The 21423-nt window shown below is 44.9% G+C and overlaps 1 protein-coding gene across 5 annotated transcripts in view; it reads right to left on the bottom strand.

Annotated features, from left to right (window-relative positions):
• Sema6a (semaphorin 6A) overlaps nucleotides 1-21423 on the bottom strand; it is a 124877-nt gene that overhangs the window by 73727 nt on the left and 29727 nt on the right. Inside the window, exon 1 of one of the 5 annotated variants that reach the window (XM_075968692.1) lies at nucleotides 14719-14800. The exons of the other annotated variants lie outside the window; for them this stretch is intronic. The gene's annotated coding sequence lies outside the window, so the exon portion shown is untranslated. Of the gene's footprint in view, nucleotides 1-14718; nucleotides 14801-21423 lie in introns of those variants that run through there. 5 annotated transcript variants of the gene reach the window in all.

Raw genomic sequence — 21423 nt, 5'->3', positions numbered from 1 at the left:
AAACAGTAAAGGTGTCAGCACCCAGAGATGGCACCACACCTAGAGATTGGCCTGGTAGTGTGACCAGGGTTTTAGGATTTTTAGTAGATCCTTGGGGGCTTCTACTAGGAAACAGATCCATTTTGGGAACTTCTAACACACACACACACACACACACACACACACACACACACACACACACACACACACACACACACACAAAGGGTTTCCAAACTCTAATCCTAGTCCCTTCCATTGCCAAGCTTTCAGACACAGGCAGGGATAATTCTTAGGCCAGCTTCACGGACAGGCTTGAAAAACATCTAAGTTTGTTTGGCGCCCACCTACCCTCACACCAATCCATTTACAAATATAATTTAACCCATTAAAAATTACAAGGAGCCGCGCAGAAACTTCTTTTCCAGAGTGGGGCCTGCCAAGCACTCTTAATGTCAACACAGACAATAGGTGTGCTCTCTCCTGTGACAGGGCTGAAAGAAAGCAGGCCTAATTAAGCCACCAGATGCAAGGTCCCGAGCATACCGCCTTAGGAAGCCCAGCTCCCAACCTTATCAAAACTGCCTTTCTCTTCAACCATGCTCCCGTAACCTGGGAAATATAAATTTTGATTGCTGATTGCTGCGTTGTTAGTAACTAACTATATATCATCAGGCGCTGGTCACCAGTGTCTGCCCAGGCTTAATTATCTCAGCTGAAGGGAAAGTAACCCCATGAAAGAGCTGTTTTCCAATTAAAGCAGCTAGAATATGTGATTTGTCTCTCTGGTGATATCCGACTCAGGGTCCATTTCATGTTCTTTGTATTATGTTCTTTTCCTCATTACAAGCCTGGAGTTGTGAATCTTGAGCTCCTAGCAAGAAACACATAAATATCAGGAGGGCAGCTGTCAAATCCTGAAATCATCAGTTGTCACCACCAAAGTCCTACCAGTAATTACAGACCTTCCCCTAGCAAACGCTGCAGTCAGGGTTAAAGGCTTTCTGCAGAACAAATGGTGGTCGTGGGTTTCCCTCCTATAGAATCTGGGTGAGGCCATATGACGTCACGTGGTACCTACACACACACACACACACACACACACACACACACACACACACACACACCTTTCAGAAGTTATGCACCAGAGGTCTCATGTTCTACATGCTGCCTTAGCAATTGTTTTACTGCCAAGTAAAAGCATTTTTCTGCTCCTATAAAAAATAAGTTGCTGGGGGGAGGGGTAAAGACATGGCAACACCGTCTCCAACTCTGCATCTTCCCGACCCCATTTGTCTGCACTGCTCTTTGTTAATTCCACGCGAATGGCCGCCCCGCATGCCTGTCTTGACAATTCTTTATCCTGAAAGCTGGTCCAAGAGTTTATCATCTCTGCGACTAACAGGCCCCTAAGCACTTCGTGGGCGTGGACTTTGAATTCTGGGTTAAGAAAAGTATTTGGGGCACCTACTGCGTGAGCAAGCTGGGATTTACCGGGGAAGAAGTCTCTGCATTCAGATAGAAATAGTCTAGTGACTGGCAGATTTCCTCTGATGACCGGTGTGGTCCTGACTGAACTGCTTAATCTCTACACTTCAGGTTTCTTAGATTTGAAATGGGTTAATGGCACTTTCCTTACCTTCGGTCATCATTAGGATGAAACGCCCCCAACCCATATTTTTTGAAATGTGTATTGTACGCTTGTATCTTCTCTCAGTGTCCTTGGAGTTGGCGGTTGGAAAACTCAAGTGTCATTCATCATTGGAACTGTGTGTATGTGCCTCTCACACCTACACATCATCATGTATGTGCCTCTCACACCTACACGTCATCATGTATGTGCCTCTCACATGGACACGTCATCATGTATGTGCCTCTCACACCTACACGTCATCATGTATGTGCCTCTCACATGGACACGTCATCATGTATGTGCCTCTTACACCTAAACATCGTCATGTATGTGCCTCTCATATCTACACGTCATCATGTATGTGCCTCTCACACCTACACATCATCATGTATGTGCCTCTCACACCTACACGTCATCATGTATGTGCCTCTCACATCTACACGTCATCATGTATGTGCCTCTCACATCTACAGGTCATCATGTATGTGCCTCTCACATCTACACGTCGTCATGTATGTGCCTCTCACATGGACACATCGTCATGTATGTGCCTCTCACACCTACACGTCATCATGTATGTGCCTCTCACACCTACACATCATCATGTATGTGCCTCTCACATGGACACGTCATCATGTATGTGCCTCTCACACCCACACGTCATCATGTATGTGCCTCTCACACCCACACGTCATCATGTATGTGCCTCTCACATGGACACGTCGTCATGTATGTGCCTCTCACATCTACACGTCATCATGTATGTGCCTCTCACACCTACACGTCGTCATGTATGTGCCTCTCACACCTACACGTCATCATGTATGTGCCTCTCACACCTACACGTCATCATGTATGTGCCTCTCACATGGATACGTCATCATGTATGTGCCTCTCACACCTACACATCATCATGTATGTGCCTCTCACATGGACACGTCATCATGTATGTGCCTCTCACACCTACACGTCATCATGTATGTGCCTCTCACACCTACACATCATCATGTATGTGCCTCTCACATGGATACGTCATCATGTATGTGCCTCTCACACCTACACATCATCATGTATGTGCCTCTCACATGGATACGTCATCATGTATGTGCCTCTCACATCTACACGTCGTCATGTATGTGCCTCTCACACCTACACGTCGTCATGTATGTGCCTCTCACACCTACACATCATCATGTATGTGCCTCTCACATCTACACGTCATCATGTATGTGCCTCTCACACCTACACGTCATCATGTATGTGCCTCTCACACCTACACGTCATCATGTATGTGCCTCTCACATGGACACGTCATCATGTATGTGCCTCTCACACCTACACGTCATCATGTATGTGCCTCTCACATCTACACATCATCATGTATGTGCCTCTCACACCTACACGTCATCATGTATGTGCCTCTCACATCTACACGTCATCATGTATGTGCCTCTCACACCTACACGTCATCATGTATGTGCCTCTCACATCTACACATCATCATGTATGTGCCTCTCACACCTACACATCATCATGTATGTGCCTCTCACACCTACACATCATCATGTATGTGCCTCTCACATGGACACGTCATCATGTATGTGCCTCTCACACCTACACGTCGTCATGTATGTGCCTCTCACACCTACACATCGTTATGTATGTGCCTCTCACACCTACACATCGTCATGTATGTGCCTCTCACACCTACACGTCATCATGTATGTGCCTCTCACATCTACACGTCATCATGTATGTGCCTCTCACATCTACACGTCATCATGTATGTGCCTCTCACACCCACACGTCATCATGTATGTGCCTCTCACACCCACACGTCATCATGTATGTGCCTCTCACACCTACACGTCATCATGTATGTGCCTCTCACATGGACACGTCATCATGTATGTGCCTCTCACACCTACACGTCATCATGTATGTGCCTCTCACACCTACACATCATCATGTATGTGCCTCTCACACCTACACATCATCATGTATGTGCCTCTCACATGGACACGTCATCATGTATGTGCCTCTCACATCTACACGTCATCATGTATGTGCCTCTCACACCTACACGTCGTCATGTATGTGCCTCTCACACCTCCACATCATCATGTATGTGCCTCTCACATCTACACGTCATCATGTATGTGCCTCTCACACCTACACGTCATCATGTATGTGCCTCTCACACCTACACGTCATCATGTATGTGCCTCTCACACCTACACGTCATCATGTATGTGCCTCTCACACCTACACGTCATCATGTATGTGCCTCTCACATGGACACGTCATCATGTATGTGCCTCTCACACCTACACGTCATCATGTATGTGCCTCTCACATGGATACGTCATCATGTATGTGCCTCTCACACCTACACGTCATCATGTATGTGCCTCTCACATGGACACATCGTCATGTATGTGCCTCTCACACCTACACGTCATCATGTATGTGCCTCTCACATGGACACGTCATCATGTATGTGCCTCTCACATCTACACATCATCATGTATGTGCCTCTCACATCTACACATCGTCATGTATGTGCCTCTCACACCTACACGTCATCATGTATGTGCCTCTCACATCTACACGTCATTGGTTCTTCCCTCTGAAACCATTCCATCACTACAGTTTTCATTTTTTCCTGCATCCCAAACTTTGTAACCACAGCCCCTTTGTTCCTTGAGCTGGAGTTGGTACAATCTTGTTGCTATTCAGAGTCCAGTGTTGCTATTCCGAGTCCAGTGTTGCTATTCTGAGTCCAGTGTTTTAAGTCTGTTGACTGTAAAACTTGATGGAAATTAAAAAAAAAAAAATTCCTCCGGGACAAGGAAGGTGGCATTTTGTTGTGTTCATTTTCAGTGTCACGTCGATGTGAAAAGACAGGAGCCATCTGCAGCCACTGGTGTTGGTCCTGATTTACTTGGCCCAAGGCTCTCTTGCCAGCCACACTACAAATACCTAGGAGCAAAGTCTTTCTATTTCCAGTTCTTTCCAACAATTTAAACCAAGCACAGACTGTCTTTTGATGAGCATGGCGCTATTAAGGTGCTATGACCCTCACAAAGAGGAGGGTGGGTGAGCTGAGAAACAGGACGGAAGCAGAATTTCGGACTCTGTGCAATCTTCTCACAGAGCAGTGGGGTGAGCTGTTCTGCCTCCACACCATGCTAGGGCTCTCCTGTCTATTACCTGGGGTTAACAGTATGTCCCAGACTCCAATTCACTTGCATTGGACAGTTGAGCAAAGGATTTGGAAGGACGGCTCTTCTGGGATTCCAATTGCTTTCTTTCTTTCCCTTCGAACCTTGTACTTCTCTTCCCTCAGCTTGCGTCTGGGTTTATTTTAATACCAATGACTTTTACCATTCACAATGCCCTCCACAGCCCAGTCCTCTATCCCATTTTGGTTTCTGCCTAAATTTGGGATTCCTATCACTCTGCTAAGACGTCCCCCAAACTTCATCTCTTCTATGAAGTCTTCCGCTCCCCACTGACGGCAGATCATTTGCTTCTTTCTTCATCATTCCACAGCACCTGAGCATGCTCTATGACGCCATCAAACAGACTGTTTACTAATCTGTCCACACCACTAGATGGTGAGCCTGGCAGAGGGCTCGCAAATGCTTGATAAACAGATCAATGAATAGTGCTACAGACCATTCCTGTCCTGGGCAGATTTGTGATTCATGGAGGAGACAGGTGTGGTAAAAACAAACTGCATAATAAAGTATGCACACATATGTAACACAGAAAAAAAGCACCATATGCACACATATGTAACACACAAGAAAAGTGCCATATACTCTAAATTCTTCTATAATGGCTTAGGTCAACTTGCTTTGCTTCGGCTAGGTCAGTGTCCTTGAAGTAAATGGTTCTTATAGTCTGCACTAGAGTTTCCATTTTAAAGGCCTACGGCATATTCGCACCCTGGTACCTCAGCACGCTGATGTGTGGTATTTGTCTTTGTCCTCAAAAACACAAGCTTATGATATGTGAGATGAGAGGATTCTTAAAGTGACCCAGCACCTCAGCATTCCCTGGAACCTCTGACCTCATCACTTTGCTGAGAGTACAGCTGAGTGGATGCAAGGCCCAGCCACAGGAAACACTGTTATTTTGAGAAAAGTAAATTTCCATTCCCAAGTTCTGTATTATTAAATCTGTGACCTTATTATTGCATTAGGGGAGATATTTATTCAATCTTATGGACAATAAAATAAGAACAGAGAGAGATGTAGCTAGTCCAGAATCCCTTGAGTATGAAAAGATGATATTTCATTTTATCTACTCCTGACAATGAAGCTAACACTGTTACCAAAGCTACTACCCCAAAATAGAAAATTAAGAAGGTAATTGTCAGTCATGCCTAACACTAAACATCTTTTTATCTGGACTTAAAAAGAAAGGCAATTGAGTGGTGTGGCGGCAAACCCCTTGAATCCCAGCACTAGGGAGGCAGAGACAAGTGGATCTTTATGAGATTGAGGCCAGCCTGGTCTATATTGCAAGTTCTAGGCTAGCGAAGGCTACATAGCAATAGCGGTGGTGTTGGATAAGGAAAACTGAATATGGCCAAAAGATAAGGAAGTATTGTCAAACTAAACAAGTGGACTTAGGCTTGCTTTAAAATGATGATCATGGTGGTGATGATGATGATGATGTCATATGATAAAACAAACAATCTCTAATGCTTCCATGCTAGAAAATGCATGGGCTTCTTTCTACACATAGGGAAGCATTTCTCACATAAACACTCACAGAAAAATGAGCCGGCAAGGTGGCTCAGTGGGTAAAGGCACTAGACAAGCCTAACAAGCTGAGTTTGATCCCTAGTCCCACAGAAGAGGCATCCCCTGAGCTTCTGCATACACCCACTGTGACACCCTTGAACACACACATATGAATGAATGAATGAAAAATTCAATTAAAATGCTTTCCGAAAGTGGTCTTATCTGAGTAAGCCATGAAATAAGAAAGTATAGGTGAAGTGATGGGGGAAATTCTACCCATCTGCCACCCAAAAGCACCTCATACTTTTAGCTTCGGATTTACATAAATGCTTTTCCTAATGTGTGTGTGTGTGTGTGTGTGTGTGTGTGTGTGTGTGTGTGTGTGTGTGTGATATTTGACAAGTGTTTCATTTTTATTGTCAAATAAGTCACTTCTAGCCAGGGCTTATTACTAGTCTTGGGCTGTCAGAGCCAAGAGCATGGTGTGAAGGTAGCACGAGTTTTTTGTGGGGAGTCAGTCAGTTCTGCACAAGGCTACAGATGTGCTTAAGTTACGATTACACAGCTCGGATTTGAGCACCCAAACCCGTCTAACGAATGGCAAGTCCAACTCAGGTGCCGCTAGCTAATAACATGTGAGTCTAAAGGGCACAAGGCAGACAGGTATTAAAGAAGGACAAATACATACAGAGGAAAGGGGTCCAGACTGTGGGTGGGAAAACACAGGCCTGCAGTGCAGCCACTATGAAGACAGTGTGGAAGTTTCTCCAAAAGCTAAAAACAGAACTCCCGGATGATCCAGGTACATCGCTCCTGGGCATGTTTCCAAAGTACTCTAAGTGAGCATATGATGGAGATGCCTGAAAAAAAAAATCACAAAAGCCAAGACATGGAACCAGCCTAGATGTCGATCAACAGACGAACGTTAGATACCCAATGTTTTATTCAGTCGTAAAGAAGAATGGAATTTTCCCATCTGCAGGAAAATAGGTGGGAAAATTATTATGCTCAACAAAATTCAGACTCAGAAAAGTCCATTTTCTTTCACATGCAGAATACACATATACATATGTGTATGGAAGTATGTATATGTGTGTGCATCGTGAAAGGAAAGAGAGGAAGGGGTCTAAAGGGAAGGGAGCGGTAAGGAGAGAACAAGAGTACCGTAACAGTGGGCAGAAAGGTGAAAGTCATGTTTTCTCTCACATGCTGAGTCTATTTCCCCCCTCTGTGTGTTGGGGTGCGCAGAAAAGACTATTTGGGAGGGGGAAGGGTACTGAAAGAAGGGAAGGGAGAAAGGGAAGCAATGAAGGGAGGAATGTGCTGTGTGTACCTATGAAAATGTCCCAATGAGGGGCTGGAGACATGGCTCAGCAGTTGGCAGCATTGACTGTCCTTGCTGAGCGGGTGGGCTGAGGTCCCAGCATTGGTGCCGTACAACCTCTTGCAGCCCCAGTGCCAGGAGACCTGAGGCACTCTTCTGGCCTCTGCGGGCTGCTGCACCCAGCTGCTGCACATAAACCCATGCAGGGTCCCAAACATACACATACATTCTTTAAAGAAAAAATATAAAGAGTGTCATAATGAAATCCATTATTCTTCACTAATTTTATAAATGAATAAAACCAAAGAGAACTAACATGCAAGTTCAAAAGCAAGAGAGAAGTGGGGAGAGAACAATACAGCTTTCTCTCCCATTGGCAGGTTCTCCTCGGGGATTAAGCAAGCAGTAGATAAGGTTTCCTTTAGGCCCTATCAGTTAAGTGGGTCTAGTTGCAGCTCACTAGCCACACTAGAGTTAACACCCAATCAACAAACAGTTTCTTCTGCTGCCTTTTCCTCCTCCTCTCCTTAATGGCTGCATAATATTCTCAGGTGATTGACAGGAAGCAGGGCTCCTCCACTTTCAATACAATCCTGTGGAATCAAAAGTGGTTAGCAAGGCTTAGCAAACTCCCCACTATCTCTGCACGCCTCCAAATACTATGTGCATTTGGGGGACCACACTCTTGAAATGGGAGCAAGCATACCGACCTGAGTTCCTCTTGCCAGCCCCACTCTGGTCTGCATTTAATACCTAGCTGATACTGCAGAAGCAGCTGAACTTCAGGGAACGCCAGCGGAGGTGAATCATCGGAATATTGAAACAGACTGGGCTCAAATGTCCACTCAGCTAATGAGCCTGGGAGAGGAGCCTGGCAGAAGTGTCACATGCTACCAGTCTTTCTCCAGCCCTTTCTTCCCTCTCCTCCCACCTGAAACTTGGGCAGAGGCTTAACAGACAGAGACCCCTGGCTTGGCATTTCCAGTTTCCCACACGCAAACAGCAGTTTCCTAAGTCCTGATTGACGGGCTTCATGACAGAGATAAACTCGGCAAACTATGGGGGCCGCTGTGGTTCTATAATTATATCCGGCCCCACACACATCCACTCATCCTCTCACAGGCTCTGAATCGCTGTGGGGGGAGGATTCAATTTTACTGCCCCCCCCATCAGACAGCACTGCCCAGGTGTCTGTCACTTTGACTTTGAAACTCTGAAGGAGACAAATGAGTTTGTCTCCGACTATGCTAAATTAACTAATGGATTCTAGTTGTGAAATCGGCAAAACAATAAGCCAAGGGGGATTGGAGAGATGGCTCAATGGTTAAGAGCATTGATTGCTCTTCCAGAGGTCCTGAGTTCAATTTCCAGCAACCATATGGTGGTTCACAACCACCTGTAATAAGATCTGTTGCCAACTTCTGTCTGCAGGGACACATGCAGGCAGAACATTGTATACATAATAAATAAATCTTAAAAAAAAAGAAAACAATAAGCCAAGTCGCTGACCATAGTGGGTGGAAGTTTCTAGTCTCTGAGAGTGCCTTTAACCTTAGGCTGGAGCAAAACCAACAGCATCTAGGCAGGGTGAATAAAGAATTTGTGATGTGAATAAGGAATTTTTCCTATTTCAATGAGATGTGTTAGTATCTTAAAACATATAGCTTTTTATAAGAGGGTTGGTATATAGAAGAAAATTGCACATTAAGGAAACAATTTTTTAATTCTTTCTCCTCTCTCTTTTTTTCCCAAGGGCAGTGTGTTATTCGCCAGGTCTGAAGGTGGCTGAGATTCACATGTGAGCCAATAGGTTGTAACTTCGTTTACATTAAATTACATTTACTCACATATATTGATATGAATTACTAATGTTCCTGATCATTGGTAAAGGACAATCAACTCCAAATATAGGTCATCTCATGGAGTCCAGTGCTATAGCTATGTGGACACGCCCTGCCACACATGGCCTTAATTTTTAAGTACGAATTTTTCTCTCAGTTCTCTAAACTACTGTGGCTCCACTTTTATTGAACTGAAAAGATAAATGCTCTCTCCCACGTTCCCATCAGAAGTCTGTGTGTTCTGGGAGGTCAGCAAACCATAACTCAGCTGGTCTGCGCTGTAATAAGATTGAAATTTGGCATCCCTGATGTGAATTTATTTCCAAAAAGGAAACAGCCTCTAGTAATCACTTCTTTCCCTCCAAAAGGGGAAAAAATATTTTAGAAAAATTAGTTTGCTGTTAAAGATTTATACTGGACTTTTAAAATATATTTTAAAAATAAGGTTATGCACAATTTCATTTGGATTCTGAAGGGTCAAAGCCCATGGTTACAAAAAGTTTATATGCCTTAAGAACAGGCTATTGGAAATGCAGAGGCTGCGTGTATGTTATTAACCAGTGACCAAAAGTACCTGCCTGACTTTATGTAGTAACTTTTCATAAGTGAGCTCTCTGCCCAAAGGGGGATATTTTTTGCAAAATACTATTTTGTAGGTTTACTGGGTGTCGGGCTCCAATCCAGCTGTTGCTATGCAATGAGTCGGTCATTTCAGCCTCTGCAACACCTACAGGTGCAAGCTGTTATTACCCCCATTTTTACAGGTGAGGAGACTCCCCAAGGCCACACACTAACTAGTACGTGGGGGAGCAGGGGTCTGGACCTGGCCGAGCTAGTTCCACCGTCTGCATTCCTAACTCTGTGTATTGTCCGTCTAAGCATAGCCATTTTCTGCTCGTTAGTCCACTACCCAGCTATTAGGTGCCACTCTTCTGTGCAGGGCATTGCGCAAGAAGTGGGGGAAGGAATGGGAGAGGGGAAACCAATTGGATGCTGGGAGCCAGCTCAGTATGGTGCCTGCTATACACGCGTGAGGACCTGAGTTCAGGTCCCCGGAACCCACATTTAAAATAAGCTGGCTGTGGTGGTGTGCCTGTAGTGCTGGTGTGTGTGTGTGTGTGTGTGTGTGTGTGTGTGTGTGTGTGTGTAACAGATGAGCTTCCAGTTCAGTGAGAGACCCTGTCTCAAAAAACTGAGAGTGTAATCAAGTAAGGCATACCTCATCTACCTCTAGCTTCCGCATGTGTGTGTACATTCATATGCATGCACACCTCAGCACACACATACCCCGCCATGCTCACACTGTTTCGTGAGCCAGCAGGACATGGTCCAATGACTAAACATTGCTCTTTTCTGGTGGTTCCTTTCAGGACCTTTAGTTCCCTCTGATGGTTTAACCTGTGCCCGGTTCGAAGGACCTTGTGTGAGGACCTCTCACCTCCCCATTGGCCTAGGCATCTTCAAGAACCAACGTTCTAAAGCCACCCAAACCTGGTGACCAAATCCTCACCCACATCACAGAGCTTAAAAGCTTTGTTCCTCTGCGGTTTGTCACACACAGCCAGTTGTTAAGGTATCATTAGCAGGGCCCCAGACAGAGATGACAGGTGTAAACAGCTCATAATTGACGACGCGCAGGATCGGGTTTCTCCACACCCTCTGCCAAGGGCTCACACACACACTAGATCTTGGCGCGTTCTCTCTGTATGGACTGCACTCGCGCTTACCGAGCTGTTTTTAAATAAATCCTGTAGGGCATCCATTTGGTAACGCTTTGTCCATTTGAGACTCTTTAATTGTTCACTTTAAAACTATTCAGAGTTGGTTAAAAGAAAAAAAAAGTTCAGCAGGTAAAAGCACTTGACCTGCTGACCTGAGTTCAATCCCCGGAACCCACATCAAGGTGGAAGGAGAGAATTAATTGCGGTGTTGTTCTCTGACCTTCCCTCCCCTTCCCCTCTTCACCACATCATGTACACACACACACACACACACACACACACACACACACACACGCGCGCGCGCGCACGCACACACACACACGCTCACATACACACGCATGCACGCATGTGCACACACACGCACACTAATAAGTAAGTAAATGAATAAACTGTTACAGCTATTCGATGCTAATGGGTAATTTCCAAGTCTGGAATGTTCTGTAGGTGAGCACATGTTCCCTGGACCCCTGAGAAGAGGTCCTCTTTCTGCTTGGAGCTGTAGCTCTCCAATGTGTTCCTTGTGTCGAGCCAGTGGGCTCCTCTGCATCCCTGATGGCATGCTTGACATGGCTGGCAGCTGAAGAGCCAGCCACTGCTGCTCTTGCGCAGACGTGAAACTTCTTACGCGTTTGATTGGGCATGCTGAGCTGCCTTCTGCATTTTTCAGTGCTGACATGTTTCAGTAAAACTTTGACTAACTGGAATTCTTGGGGGGAAGGGCATTCTGAATGAACGACTTCCTGGTGAAACTGAAAGTTATTTAGAAAGCCCTTGTTATTGAAAATCTTTCCAAAGTGTATCAGCCCACTTTTCTCTGGAGTGAGGGAGGGCTGTGGCAGAGAAACATACAGAGCTGTTTTGAGAGGTAGAAAAACAATTCTAGAAAAGCTGCTAACCGCTGGCCAGTCCTTCCTCTTACTAGAAAGCAATTCCCAGAGGCAGCTAGGATTCCAAGTTTTGTCGTCCGTACCCCGCCCCCCAAAGACTCTTGCCCCTGGTAGCACTGAGTTTCTTCCTCATCCCAGGGACCAAACAACAGGCAGGAGGAACCAGCCCTCCCCTTGACTGTCTCCTACTAACAGTCTGCACTTGAATCCCAGTCTGCCCTGCAGCAGCTAAGCCTGCTCTGGTCCCCAGCCTCTCCAGCAGGGTCCCCCATTCTTCTGCCCTTCCTCTGGTGATGCCATTTTCTTGGAGTTCACAGACATTCCTATACACGTGCCAATCTCTTTTCCTTCTACCTTTTTGCTTGAGTACAACGCTAAGCCATTGTGAAATGCCTGGGCCATGAGGGGCATTTATTGGGTATTCTCAGAAGGGAGTCTCTCCCCACCGGTAACCTCCCAGAGCCACTGGCCTGGGCTACCAAAGCCTAGTCAACTGGACCCAAAGGCTTGTTGTTCCTTCATAAATTTTACTAGCGGTCCTTCCCTCTGTTCATATTGCTACCACCATTTTGTTTTGCTTAACTTCCCTTGTACCCAGTGTAAATCTGGTCTTATCAGCGCTTCCCAAAGCGCAGAGAACAATGGGCAGACTTCCGGTGCAGCTCACAGCCCAGCAAAGCTTGGTGCTTTGTCCGTGACTTCCAGGCAAACTGCCTTTTGAGCTAAGCCCCCGCCCGCACTTGCTCCTACTGCCCTGGAGGTGATCTCAGCACACTTTCCTCACCACAACACTCTCTTTAATGCGGCCTTCCCTCCCCTCAAGAGCGAGCCTCAGCTGTAAAGGTAAAGGCCCTTATGTGCATACTCATTGAATTACTGTGAGAGGGTCCTCTGGGCTGAGAAACTAACGCCCCGCCTCGCGGACCGAAGTCTGTGACAGCACCATCGTTATTGAATTCACGAGTGAAAAGATGAAGACTATTCATTTACTCGACAAGGCTTTTCTGGAACTGCAGAAATCCTACTCAATGAAGCGCAATCGAAGAAGTTCACATTTTAAGCTTTCTGGCAATTGAAATACCAGAAAGGGCACTTAGTGACCCTTATATGTATGTATGTGTATATATATGTATATATATATATATGTATGTATGTATGTATATATGTGTGTGTGTGTGTTTGTGTGTGTGTAAATCAAGCCGCTCAGCCCAGGCAAAGTAAAGCATTAGCATAAGACAAACACTGGGAGACTCTGACACCAGAAGGTATGTGGAAAAGTAGCCCGGAGCTCAAAGATAGGAGGAGCCAGCAGCACCGAAACTGGCAGAGGAAGGAGTGGGGCCCTAGAAAGTGGGAAAACTTAAGGCCAGGTAATAAGGTCACAGGTCTGGTAAGGAAACAGGGAAACAGAAAACATAGAAACCAAACTGTAGAGCCAATTGGCATCACTGCTGGTTGGGGGGGATGAGAACAGAAAGGACTTGGGTGGTAGCGAACAGAAACAGAAACTGCACCCTGGCTTAGCAGGCCGTCGAGGCCACCTGAGCAGGTAGGGTAGAAGCAGCTGGGGAAGGTGCGTGATCTTTGGATCTTGACCCCATGATAAAAGTAATATTGTTCTACGTTGGTATTCGACAAGAAACACAAGCTATGCTGTTTTCTAATGAGAGACAGAAAGCAAGTAGACCCAGATGAAAGAGGAGGTGGGGAGCTACTGGGAGAAGTAGCCATAATTTAGGGTATATTAGGTGAGAAAAGAGTCTCTTTTCAAAAAAAATAAATAGAAAATAAATACAGGCAAAAAGGTTGATATATTAAATATCGCATAGGAACGTATGATGATTTGATGAGGGCTAAGTTCAAGTTGAAGGGGTCCCAGCCTACAGCTCAGATTCACAGAAAGTCTCAAATCGGCATCTTTTATGTTATTCATCCCATTGGGGTGCACCCCATAAAACATGGTTGGAAATACAAAGCTCCTTTCAACAAATATCTAACATTAATTAATTAATTAGTCTTTGTGGTTCTGAGAATCGAACCCGGGGCCTCACACACGCCAGACAAGCATCTACCCAACTGAGTTGAGCCTTTAAACACACCAATCTATAGCCATAAGCACAGAGCCTCTGATCAATTCTCAGCACTAGATTTCCACTTCCAGAGACTACTTATAGACCCAAGGGCACTGCTGAGGAAGAGTATATGCTAGCCATTTCGCATGACCCTTTAATGAGCCTAAAATAAAAAACCCACAAATGTTTAAATGCCAATCTCCACATAGCTCCATCAATCTAATCCTATTTTCCAAGAACAGAGTGATTTCAAGTAACGATGCCCACTTGACTTTTGATTTGCCCAATTCTGCCAACAAGGAACCTGATTGTCTCGGCACAGGGGTCATCAGTCATGAAAACAGGTATTAGGCATAGGTGTGAAACAGTAGCCCGCAGCAGTGAATTTGCTGCGGGTGTATCCCCGTCCCTCCCTGCTGTTGAAATTGGATTAGTCCTTTGGTATTACCTTAAGAGTGATTGGAATTTAATTTCAGTTAGGAAGAGCTGAGGCCGCTGTTTACTTACAAACAAATCAAAGAATCCTCTTCCCAGCATTGGGATTCCTGCTTGGCTGGTTTTAAATAGACGAGGCTGACCAGATATTTACCATCAGCTTGGTGAAGAAAGAGACATTGTCCCGAGCAGCCAGAGTCATGGGAATTCAGTCCACACAGTGATGTATTGCTCTACTGCGAGTGGACTATGACCCAAGCCTCGCTGTGCATTCACAGAGGTGGGACCAAAACAGGAACAAAACTTGCCCTGAGAGCCAGCCTGTTGGGAAGACGGCACTGCACGAAGATTGGGAAACCCTCACAGGCAGGCACACAACAGCAACAACAAACCGCAATATGCTTATCAGGGCCTGACCAAGAAAAGAGCCCCAATCCTCCCCCAGAGCATACTGGCACCAGTCCCAGTCCCGAAACTCCTGAATAAGTCCTCTGAGCAGAGCCTCGGTCAGGTACCCCATTGTCAGCCTCGAGATGTTCTCAGCAGTCCAGGGGCAGCTGCACAATGCAAGTAGCCTCTGAATGGTCGAAAAGCTTTTTATTCGGGCCTTGTGTGATAAAGGGAGAAGGAAAAAAAAACCAAACTGGTGTTCTTTTGTGATATACAAAGGCAGTACTTTGCTGGCTCCAAGTTCAAGACTCACGGGCTATTAAGAGAGCCACGATGGGCAATGTATTAGCATGTGGGGACAAAAAGAACAGGCGTTCCTGAGAATGAAGCCCATAGCTAGAGCAGGCCAGTGTTAGGACACCTACCTAGCCAGCAGTTAGAAGGTGAATGTCCGCTGGCAGCAATCGCATAAGCATACACACACACACACACACACACACACACACACACACACACCTATCCACGTGAAACGACAGCCCGTCTTCACTACAAACAGATGACACCGAGACAGTAATAGAAAATGTAACCACAGGAAGGTTAGAGCGAGGAAGAACAATATGCTGGAAGCCTGTTCTTCCAGAGAGGTTAAAGGACTCACCCAAAGGTACCCGCATATTTCATCAGCAACAATATCTTAACACCCTTTTTACTGCAGGCGCCATGGCCTTCCACCAACTGTGCACCTGAAGCAGTGCAGAAGCCTCCATGGAGACCTCATCACGGGCTGAGGCATCAGCCCAGTGACTCGAGGCTCTAGCGTTGCTATTTTCCAGTTGTGACTTACGGGAAAATTCCCTTCTTCTTCCAATCTCAATGGACTTGACTCAAAAAAGGAGACAAGAATAACATATGTCTTTAGGGTTGCTACCATGATAAGCCGTGGGTACCATATTAAGTATTGGCTGTTGAGTTTATTTCTATTAAAAGTAGAAGAACCATTTTCATCTCAGGCATTGGAAGGTTATAGAAGATGTGAGAGGGAGGGAAAGCGGGACGGACACGGTAATGGGAAAAGCATAGCGCAGAAGGTATATGAGAGTCAGCATACAAGGAATAGATAGACGTAGGCAGGACACACAAGCTAGAGGTTTAATGGCTTTATCTGGTCTTGAAAACGTGGGCAAAATGCTTAGTGTGAGTAATTATCAGTGCCTTTAGACTGAATAACATGCTCCTTGTACAGATAAATAGGCTCAGTGGTTGGACTTCATTTTTTCCAATATTAGTAATAGGAGTTCATTGATCTTTTAAAAGCACCACTGTCCTTCTCAAAATAATTTGCTGCTGAACATTTTAGATTTCTTTTCTCCTGATGATCAGCAGGTATCCTGAAGTACTAATGTGGATGGCCAAGAGGCAATGCACTGCACTGTCCTGGCTTCAAAATTGCACACACAAGGAGCCTTCTGGGAGGTTTACACTGTGCTCGTCATGTAGCCCCAGGTCTTAGGAACAGTAGGCAGGCATTCTACAAACTAAGCTGCATATCCAGGCCCAAGGTGTGGTTTTTATTTCAACAATAATTGATAATGTTACATGTGCTACCTCATTCGTTTACTTATTATTTTTAGATAGCTGTTTTTCACATATAAACTGCACACCTAATGCATGCTGATACTCTCATAAATAAGTGAACATAATAAACAGTGATCAAATTCAACATGATCATCACTCTAATCTTTATTTTTTTTCCTCAAGGCAAGGCTTCTCTGTGTAGCTCCTGGCTGTCCTGGAACTTGCTCTGTAATCCAGGCTGGCCTCAAACTCAGAAATCCACCTGCCTCTCTCTGCTTATGCCGGGATTAAAGGCAAGTGCCACCACCATAAACTGCTTCACCTTGCAACACTGCCAGGCTACCCAACCCCAGTGACATCCATTAGCATGCCAATCCTTACATACTTCCAGAGCTTTCCTTTCTCTCTTTGTATGTTGGTTCAACAATACATTTTGTGGTCCGTACACTCTTGGAGTTCTTTGGCCATACTTTGCAATGGAAGTCACTAATAACAGCTAACAAAATAGTCTCTGTCCTGCAAACTCTTCATTATATATCAGTAACAGTATTAAGTATCTCCACCCTCATCCTTACATACCATAGCACCAGGCTTCCATCTTGGGAAATGCCAAGAAACGGCCTTTCTTCCTTTGGAAGAAGCTAAATCTTTGCAAGGTCTTCAATGTGAAGCTTACATTGTGCTTCTGCCCCCGAAAGCTGGAAGCAACAGTAGCTTGCTCCGGTAGTTCTTATTTTGTTTTTAGAGTGTTTCTCCTGAAATATGTCACATATTCCTAACTCTAAGGTAATTAAAGCTCTCTAGACTGTTGTGTACGCACATAACCTGACATGCTTTGAAAGCGGTTGCCCTGTTTTGCAATCCGAGAACAAAACAAATCATTGAGAGTCACGACAGGAGAGTTCTGCTGCTGCTGCTGCTGCAGCTGTGTGGGGTGGTGTGCAGAGCTGATCCCATGTGCCAGGCTTATTCTCCAGAGAAAAGGCTCCTGGGATGCCTGCCTGGTGACCCAGGCACCTCGCTGCAATGATTTCAACAATTGTTCTCCCATTGACATGTGCACACTTTCTTTAATTTTGACCCAAGTAAGCCTCCTCAAACCACACACACACATATGCACACACACAATGTCAAAAGATAGATGGGGTTCCCTCTTGATATTCACCCATACACATACACACATGCAGGCACTCGCATGTGCACGTATGCATGCACACACAGTGTCAGAAGATAGATGGGTGACCCTCTTGATACTCATCCATACACACATACATGCATACAAACACACACACAATGACAGAAGATACGTGGGTTTCCTTCTTGATACTCACCTGTAGACAGACATGCAGCATCACATACACACACACACACGTCAGAAGATAGATGGGTTTCCCTCTTGATATTCACCTATACACATACACACATACACTCACACACATGCACACAATGTCAGAAAATAGATGGGTTTACCTCTTGATACTCATCCATACACACACACACACACACACACACAATGTCAGAAGATAGATGGGTTTCCCACCCGATACTCACCCACAAAAGGGTTAACACCAGTGGCAGATGCTCAGGTGAATTATTACCCAGAATTCTCAAAATCCGGGCACTCACACTCACTTATTATTTTACTTCTGATCTGAACAAGAGTCTCTTGATTTTTACACAAAATTTTAATCATTTAGGTTTTCAGATGTCCCAGTTGTTCTTAATATATTTTAAACTAACCGAATGTAATATATGGCTTTGTGTGGTTCAATTTGAGTTTTGTGGATTGAAACTTGAGAATTTACTGGCCCCATTCTTTTGCTGCTGGTTTCTTAGTGTTTCTTTCCATTACACGTTCATTTTGTCTAATTCACTGCATAACTTCAACTAAATTTCTTTTTTGCACTGTACCATCTTAGATCAGTAAAAGAGTTCTGTATATGCTTAGTGTGTGTTTTTTTTTCTTTTTTACTTAGATGACATAGGATTCATGTGCCCATTGTGTTCCAAGTGTGTAGTTGTTATAACACTAAAACAGTCATATTTTCATTGGAAAAACTGCATCATCATGCTCTTGATTGAAAATCATTTCAAATACTTCCTCTAAAGGAAGGGAGTAAGAACGAGCATGGTGGCGTAAGGTCACAGTCAACCTGGCCGTCATTACAAGCATGGTCTTAAGTGGGTGGCGAGGGAGCTGCTTTCTGCTCAAGTCTGAGTGTCATCTCCACCACGTTGGAAGTCTGTCACCTGGATGACCTCCTGCTTCGGGTGTTCACAAAAGAGCCCGTGGGTCTCACTGCACCACTCTTCCTGGCGGGCCTGGCCCTTGTCGCACTCTGAAATACCAAAGAAATCAACTCCCTCACTGCCCATATGGCAATTCATGTGAGCCCAGAGATGCAAGCTTGGGCATAGAGCTGGAAGATCAGAGGCAGGTTTTAGAGCTTTTCCTCAAAACTCCCTGTTTGCCTAGAAATCAGCCACGCTACATAATTCCAGTGGATTGCCATTGTTTATAATGTCACCCAGGAGAAGGGTGGGGAGGAGCGAGGGTAAGAGAGATGGGGAGAAAGAGAGAATATGAGTATGAATGGCCTAAGTTATCATTTTCACTTGCATCTTCCTTGGCAGTTTATTCTCATCTGACTGGCACCAATACCTGCCAACAATTTCTACTTTAGATCCGCATCTTTTGGCACAGAGATGATAGTGTACTTTTACACACAGTTGAAAGCGGACAGGGCAAAGCCTTGTGTAAATAATGCTGTCTATTACCAGCACTGAATGCATGTCAAAGCTCTCAATCCATCCCAAGACAATCAAATTCCCTATCACGATAATATGAAGACAACAACATAAATTACTTACAGGGCAGACTGCTCTGCCTTGTTTGATATTATTTGGGGCGAAATGCAGGAGTCAGATCTGGACATGTCTTTCGCGGGCTGCAAAGGCTTGATAATATTCATGAGGAACAGCCGTGAAGGGGTGGAGAGGCAACAGAGGGGGAAGGCAACAAGCTGAACCATATGCTGTCCCTGCTCCATAGATTACAAGCTGGTGAGCATCAAACGTCCGGTGTGCGGTAAATACTCAAAATCTGACAGCTTCCAGTTAATACGTGAAAGGTTTTGGTCTGCGCCTAACCTGGTGTGTCAGTTTTCAGAAGTCCTATGCTGTGGATTGGGGGTGCAATCATGAAAATGATGATTACTATTTTAATGAGTACTAGGACTCGATGACATTTGAAACCAATGTTCTCAAAGGGAGCCATGCTACACAAATGTCACAAGGTAGAGGGTTAATTATTGGGCATGTCCCAATGCCAAGAGGCCACCCATACAAGTTTGTTCTGGGGGCACTAAGCCTGCCTGATTGTTGTTACCAATTCAAACACTAATTAACAGTTGAGGTAACTTAAAAACACCTTACATATGAATGGATACCAGGGTAAAACAACAACAACAAAACAAACAAAAAAACCCTAAAGTTCCTGAAGGCAACCTTCTTTAGCCAGTTACAAAATCTTAGCGCAGAAACACACACCATGGCATGGCAAAGGTACTGCTAACCCCATTCATTTTCTTCTTCATGCTTTCTGATGATTCTGTACCTGACTCTTGGGGAACCATTAGATTAAGTCTCTCTATTTTCTCTTCAGTGGAAATATCAGAACCAAAGCAGAAGTTTTTTACATTAACTTTTATTTTATATTTATGACTTTTTTGCCTGCATGTATGTCTGAGAACCATGTGCATGCCTGGTGCCCACAGAGGACAGAGGAGGTTCACGGGATCCTCTGGAATTAGAGGTGCAGACAGCTGTGAGTCACTATGGGGATGCTGAGAATGGGGAGCCCTGGTCCTCTGGAAGAATAGCCAGTAATTTTCACCACTTAGCCTCTCCAGCCCCAAATAGTTTGGGGGGGGCTGAGATAATTATTCTATTATTTTCCAGATGCTATCTACTTATCGTGCATGTTATCCACTCAAGTATGCTGCCAGAGCAGATCAAGGTTTGACTGTTCTTAAAAATAAAATATCCCATCACTTTGAAAAGTCAATTTCCATCTAAAGGGTCTCCGGACCATTTTTCCCCTTCTTTATTGTTCTATTGTGTTTCTTCCCATGAAAACCATCTCCAACCTCTCTCCATACATGCATAGACATGTAATTTTCATACCCCCTTTACAGCAACACTTCCTGTCCTTTCATCTTTCATTGACAACATCCAGAAAACATCTATTTCCTCCTCCCCAGCTTCCGGCTACACAGAATTTAAGAGCACCATGAGTGCCTGCATCTGTCACATCAAATAAACTAACAAAATAAAAGTCAAATACTATGTTCTACTGGGATTCCAAGAGTTTGGATCTCTTTGAAGATGAAGTTTTTGGAAAGGCATCAGTCGGGGCTCCAAGTGCGGTGCCATCATCACTTTACCCACTGAATAAAGCTGTCCTTGCATCAAGCTTGGGAAGCAGGAAGTGTCTGTGGTGACGTGGGTGAGAAAGAAAGCAAAGGCAGGGTCCCTCTTCTGCTCAGTGAAGACATGCGCATGACAGTGCCTCTACTTACCCATAGGCTGTCACCACTTTCTAGACTGTCAGAGACCATTGCTTCAGCCTGTACTCGAACCCTTGGACCTCCCCCGCCAACGTTTATCCATTTTGGAGACACTATTATTTTCAGGTTATAATGCTGAGATTCAGTAGTACATGGACTATCGTGGGCCTGTTGAAAGCTTTTACCCCAATCTCAGTAGCTTTTCTCTTTCAGGGCGATGTCAAAGTCATTTCGAGTACTATGG

The sequence above is a fragment of the Microtus pennsylvanicus genome, chromosome 4 (genome assembly GCF_037038515.1).
Source record: "Microtus pennsylvanicus isolate mMicPen1 chromosome 4, mMicPen1.hap1, whole genome shotgun sequence".
Classification (NCBI taxonomy): domain Eukaryota; kingdom Metazoa; phylum Chordata; class Mammalia; order Rodentia; family Cricetidae; genus Microtus; species Microtus pennsylvanicus.
This window is presented reverse-complemented; position numbering and strand designations above follow the sequence as displayed.